Source organism: Puntigrus tetrazona, chromosome 4 (assembly GCF_018831695.1).
Source record: "Puntigrus tetrazona isolate hp1 chromosome 4, ASM1883169v1, whole genome shotgun sequence".
Lineage (NCBI taxonomy): Eukaryota > Metazoa > Chordata > Actinopteri > Cypriniformes > Cyprinidae > Puntigrus > Puntigrus tetrazona.
The window spans coordinates 28136732-28142731 of record NC_056702.1 but is presented as its reverse complement, the minus strand read 5'-3'; the positions used below and the strand labels follow the sequence as shown (position 1 = coordinate 28142731).

Here is a 6000-nt window from a genome sequence, read left to right as displayed (position 1 = left end):
TCGAAAAAACATTCTCATAACCCATTTGATCCCTTCCCTGCTATTCTTGTAACGTCGGTTTAATTATTGTTATTGCTCAGACCTCATTTCAACCCCTTTGAGTGAAATAAGCATGCGCCAAGCTAAAGTCTGACTGAAGTGAGCACTAGACAATAAAAAAAAACGCTAGACGCAACAATATAAATCTTTTTTTCAACAAAGTTTTTTATTGCATCTGAAAGCATTCCCTTTTTAAAAATCGTAATAAGGCAGCTGTTGTATACATGTATACAATTATAAACTAAAATACTGTATGCAATTAACAAATGAAGAATACTTTTTTGAGAAGCAGGTAAAATTATAAAAAAAAATTAAAAACCTGATAACATTTTGTACATTTGTCTAGAAATACATCAATGATGTTTGATTTATAGCAAATTATCTTTACATTCTGCAGTTGTTGAATTATTACAGAAAAGACACTTTTCTTCCCAAATCTTCCGATTTTTAAAGGAAACGGACTGTTCTTCGCCAACGGCCTGGTAATATTTTAGAGCACCATCACCACCTGGCGTAGGAGTGTATTTCTCACAATAAGCCCCTGTAAGACTCGGGCCACACTTTACAGAGTAGGAGACCATAAAAGAGCCATGCTTCAGATTAAATGACTCCTTCCTTTCGGCTTCTTGCTTTGGGATCAAAGAAGCTTTTCCCAATAGATCGTCATCCCACGGTTGTCACGATCCCACACCTCAAACTGCACCGGCCTGTATAAGCATAAAAATCGTATGAAGTATAACAGTTATTTTTATCACCCATTTTCAAACTGGAACTCAAGCGACATTTTGCAAACATAACCGCTTACGTTTTTCACCAGATCCACAGTTTGAAAATCGATCTTGAAGTTCCACTGTGGAAAGTTGTTGTTCCAGATCACAGGGCTCTCGTGCGAACGGGTTCCGTAGAACACTTTCACATAACCATCGGTTTTAGAGAAGTAGTCTCCCCATAATCCCTTACCGCTCAACACGGTCACGATCATCGTGGCCACTCCTGGCTTATTCGGGCAGCAGTTGCTATCGACGCTTTGATGACCGTTGCATTTGCAGGCGCAGGTATTGGTACGATGGCCCACTTTGCAGCTGGAGGGGCAAGCGACAGATAAGGAGCTTTTGGTGATGTACTTGCTAATGGCCGCCTGTAGACTGGCTTGTTTAGCTGGGTCGTTTTTCACCAGCATATGCAAAGAGCTCAAAGTGTAGGAGACCACGCCAGGGATTTTCTTCAGTGACTTGAGCCACACGCCATAACCGCTACTGTTGCTTGGATTGAAGAGGATGTCTTGCTGCTCACCGTTGCCGCCCAGTATTTCAGTGACTCGGTTGGAGAAGGAGCCACTGAAGCTGTTGCCCCTCTCCAGTTGCTTTTTTTTTTCCCGGCAGTACTTTGTCTCCGCCTCCACCTTCACGGCCTTAATGACAGCCGACGCTTCGGCAGTTAAGCAGTCGCTCACGGCATGCACCGACAGACCCTTCATGGAAACCTGGCAGGTCTTCACAGCGGTGGTTGAATGTACTTTGCCGCCCAGGTCGACTCGCCGCAAGAAGTGCGTCCCATAGATCGAGATGAAATGGTCGTACCTGCTTTCTGACTGGCTGTCGTATTTAGCAGGAAGTGATGTGACGGACTTTAAAAATTCAGCGGTTAGCGGAGGATCTTCCTGGAGACGAAACCTGTGAAAGAAACTTTTTTTTAATTGGGTTTTCCTGCCTTAGCGGACAAATATAATCCTGGGAAATCTTGTAAAGCATTTTATGTTGTTGGATGCCTGCTTTATATAGAGAAAAATAATTGTGACATTATAGAGATTTCTAGTCGGATTAAAAGACATAGATTACTGTTTGTCTGGCAGACATGTTTACAGTATAGAGTTCTGCACTCTCAGGAAAAAACTCATACTGGTACGAGGTACAAAAGTATACTTTTTGAAAAGGTACTACCTCAGTGACAGCTTTTGTACTTTTCTGACGGTTGATCTTATCATTTTCATTGTCGCTTCAAAAAAAAATTTTCTCCCACGTTCACTGAAACAAAATCTAATCTTCAGTGGTTGTCTAATCAAAGTGGTTGCAAACAATTCTATTTCTTGTTGAAAGTTAGTCGACTAAATTTATTTAAATGTATCTAAAATAAATTGATTGCAATCACTGACCTTAAAAAAGTTTGCAAATTCGATTAATAATTTCTTTCAGCGATCCATTACACACTGTACTTCAATCAGCCTGGTTTTCATTACCGACAAAGAATTTATATTTTGCTACCCTTTCTAAGGACTATATGTTGAAATATGCAGCTTTATCTCTAAAATTGTGAAATTGTAGCTTTATATATCCAATTATTTCAACTTTTTTATTTAAATATAGCCTAGTTTTAAAATTTCAAAGTGCACATTTGTAAAACCTAATGTAATGATTTGCATATTTATGAGGTCAATAAATCTGCAGTATAATACTTTTTGTCTGTATTTGTAATATTAAATAAAAAATTCTGCCAGTTTTGGAACAAAACATTTATTTATTTATTTGAACACATAAAGGCGCTTTATGGTTCCATGAAGAATCTTTAAGATCTATGGAAGCTTTCCTTTGCGCTAAAGGTTCTTTGCCGTGGAGGAAGATTCTGTAGAGTATTAAAATGTCTTTCACACTACGAAAAAACGACAAACTGTTCACAAACGGTTGCACGCACAAAATGGTTCTTCTGTGGCACTGCTGTAACATAAACCCTTTGTATGCTTCATTTTGGAGAGTGTAAAAACCTTTAGTACAATTTAAAGCTTCCACAGGCGTTGAAGCATCTTCATAGAAGCATAAAGAATCAATAAAGAATCTCTATTTTAGTTAATAATAAACAATTGCTAGAGGCTTCAAAATCGCGCATACACCAGAACTTACGAGTAGTAGCGACAGGAGAAGGAGTGGCTCGTGAAGGAGTACTTGTCTTCAGCTGTGAGGCTTTTTGACGAACTTGGCCGAAGCGTGAATGAGTGCCACCGACAGCCACTCCTGCCACCATGGGCACGCTCAGCCCGATCTTCCAGCTGGCACTGGCTGAACTGGTGGTGTCCTTGATAACCGAGCTGGCCGATTCATACAGCTTGGAGCTGAGGCTGCGCTTGCACTGGACCTTCATTCTCCAGTCAACCACAGAAGATGGCAACTTCTGCTTCTCGTTGAGCAGCGTGTTCATACACAGAGTGCAGTTGCCATGATCTCCTCCGGTCATGTAGGTCCGCACGTCCACCACGAAAGCTCCAGTGGTCTTCATTTGCACAATGTCAAAGCCTTCTCCCACCAAATTATGCCCGGGCACGAAGGAAGCTGCACTCGGTGTGCTGGGGGCGCTTTCGCAACAGAGGGCGATGGGAAGACAAAGGAGCAACAGCAGGGGAGCCATTAGGAACTGCAGGCTGAAAGAGAGAGAATTGGTAAATAGAGGAATTTTAATTATAAGACTTTAATGAAATAAGCAGACTTTATGAATAAGCAAGAACTAAAATGTCTGAAAAAGAAGAAAATGCAAACATATATACATTACACATGCAGTATGAAGCTCATATAAGGCACTAATGCTTTGCCGGTTGATGGATCACTGCAGCTTTTTCAGGTACACAATGATGCCACATTAAAGCCACTAGATATTTTGAGTGCAGCAAATATATTACCTCTACATTATTGCAGTTTCCATCACTGCGCTACACCGAAAAACAGTCTGCTTTTCAGAGGCTTCACAGATAATTAAACAATAAACATGTCGAACACTCCGGTTCTGCTTGCAGAGACAGTTGCTAAATTTAAAAACTCTCACTTTTTCCATGACATCCAAAGGAGTAAAAATCATGAAATCAACTCTAGAAAGACACAGGCTACAGAATCGTATCTTCGTATCTAAAACCTTCACTAAATGACATTTTTAAATGTATAAGTTGGAGATAAAAGTTGTCGAAAATTCATCGTAAGCATATATTAAGTTAAAGTGTCTCTAAGCTGTGATGCAAGTAAAAAGGCATAGTGATCCGTCGCAAAAAATGCGTTGTAAATAAACAGACACCCAAAAACGCATTCACTTTGCTATATTTTTAAATTAAATGAAATTACTCAGTTAAAGGCTAAAGAGAGGGATATTAAAATGCTTAACGGTAGAGAGGTGCTTTCGTACAATTCACAAAATGTTTAATAAATGAAATAATAAGCCAAGCATGCTAAACAATAATAAGCCAAACATACCTAGTTGAGATGTTTCTTAACAGCCTTGGTAGGAAAATGGTGAAAAACTGTTAAATAACACCAGTGTTAAGAAAAAAAAAAGGGGAACAAAAAGAGCAGATTCAGAAACACCAGTTATATGTTACCTTCACACTACCCACCCACAGTATCAAGACAGACACATACATTTTTTTCTTTTATTTCTTTATATTTTTCTATGGTATATCTCTTTTTAGTCACCCTGCATGGCCTGTGAGCAGTAGACTTATTTATACTCTTTGTAGGCCATCTATTAACATGCAGTCAATAAAATCAATAATACTTGTTTAGTTTTACTTCGTTATTACAACTGTGTTTTTTTAAGAGGTTCTGCAACATCAAAATAGCAGAAACCGGTTCGGTATGAGATGCAATAACACAACCTGGAAATGTTAGGTCTTTTAAATCACATGAGCCAATATTTTATTCAAAATAGAGCATAAATCAAATTAAATTTGACACTTTTATTCACTAAATAAGCTCATTTTAAATTTGACGCCTGCTGCTACAGTTCTCAATACGTTGGCACAACGCATACAAAGCGCTGAAAAGGCAAGACATTTTGAAAAGATTCAGCTGGAAGAACATCTAGCAATTAGGTTAGTCGACATCTGTAGCATGATCAGCTATTATCATTAAACGTAAAGACGACCGCAAATTCTTTAGCAGCTGGAAACCTATATTAGACAAGAATTGGACCAAAATCCAACAACAACTCCTAACCTCAATGCCATGACATCTTCTAACTGTTTCGAAAAGAAGAGGGAAGGCAACCCTGTGGTAAACATGCCCTGTCCCAACTATTTTGAGACCTGTAGCAGCCTTCAAATTTGAAGTGAGCTCATTTTGTGCATTAAAACATTTATTATGTTATCTATGTTCTATTGTGAATAAAATATCGTCTCATTTGATTAGAATTTTCTTTAGCTTTCAAAGAATGTCCCACCGTAAGTATGAGAGAACCCTGTTTGAAAGCTAGGGTTTGTACTGCGGCCTGCATTTCTCAACGGCAATGAGGTGCACTTACCGCTAATGAATCATGACATATAGTCTTCTGCTAGTAAGACTCACACTGCAGGGTCATGCTAATCAAGATTTGGTATCAGTCTTGATTCAGTCCTCTGTCTGCCGTGTTTAATGCATTAAATTGCAGACTGTTGACCTCTGCACTGACTGCGATTGGCATCTCTGTATCCGTGCTTGATTGGTTCTTATCTCACTTACTTACTGAAAATTCCTACCAAGTCAATTGGAAAGGGTCAGTCTCTGTACTCTGCTCTTAGGGATTTTTGAGGAATGAACCAACCACTTATTCTTTGCTTTTCTTTGTTTTGAACCTGATAATAGCTGTGCAAGTTCAGTAGTAAACATTATTGAATCTCTTTGAATGGGAGCAGTACGATTATTGCTGTGGACACTTATCTCTTGGGCTTTTTTCCGCATTTATCTCACGTTTAAAGAAACAGTACACTCGAAAAGGGAAAACATTTGCTAAAACGTGTAACACTGGCCATTCAAGATGTAGATGAGCATGGAACAGATTTGGAAAAATAGCATTGAATGGGTGCCGTCGGAATTAGAGTCCAAACGGGTTAATAGCACAATTGAGAATTATATTGTTGGCAGAAGCAGGAGTTAAAACATGCAGCTTTTCACTAAACAAGGTGTAAACTGATGAACTGGAGTGGTGTGGGTTACTTCTGGATTATTGTGATTA

General features: G+C 39.0%; 1 pseudogene; it reads right to left on the bottom strand.

Annotated features, from left to right (window-relative positions):
* Positions 1 to 407: 407 nt before the first annotated feature.
* Positions 408 to 4349, bottom strand: LOC122342375 (annotated as a pseudogene).
* Between the last annotated feature and the right edge of the window lie 1651 nt (positions 4350 to 6000).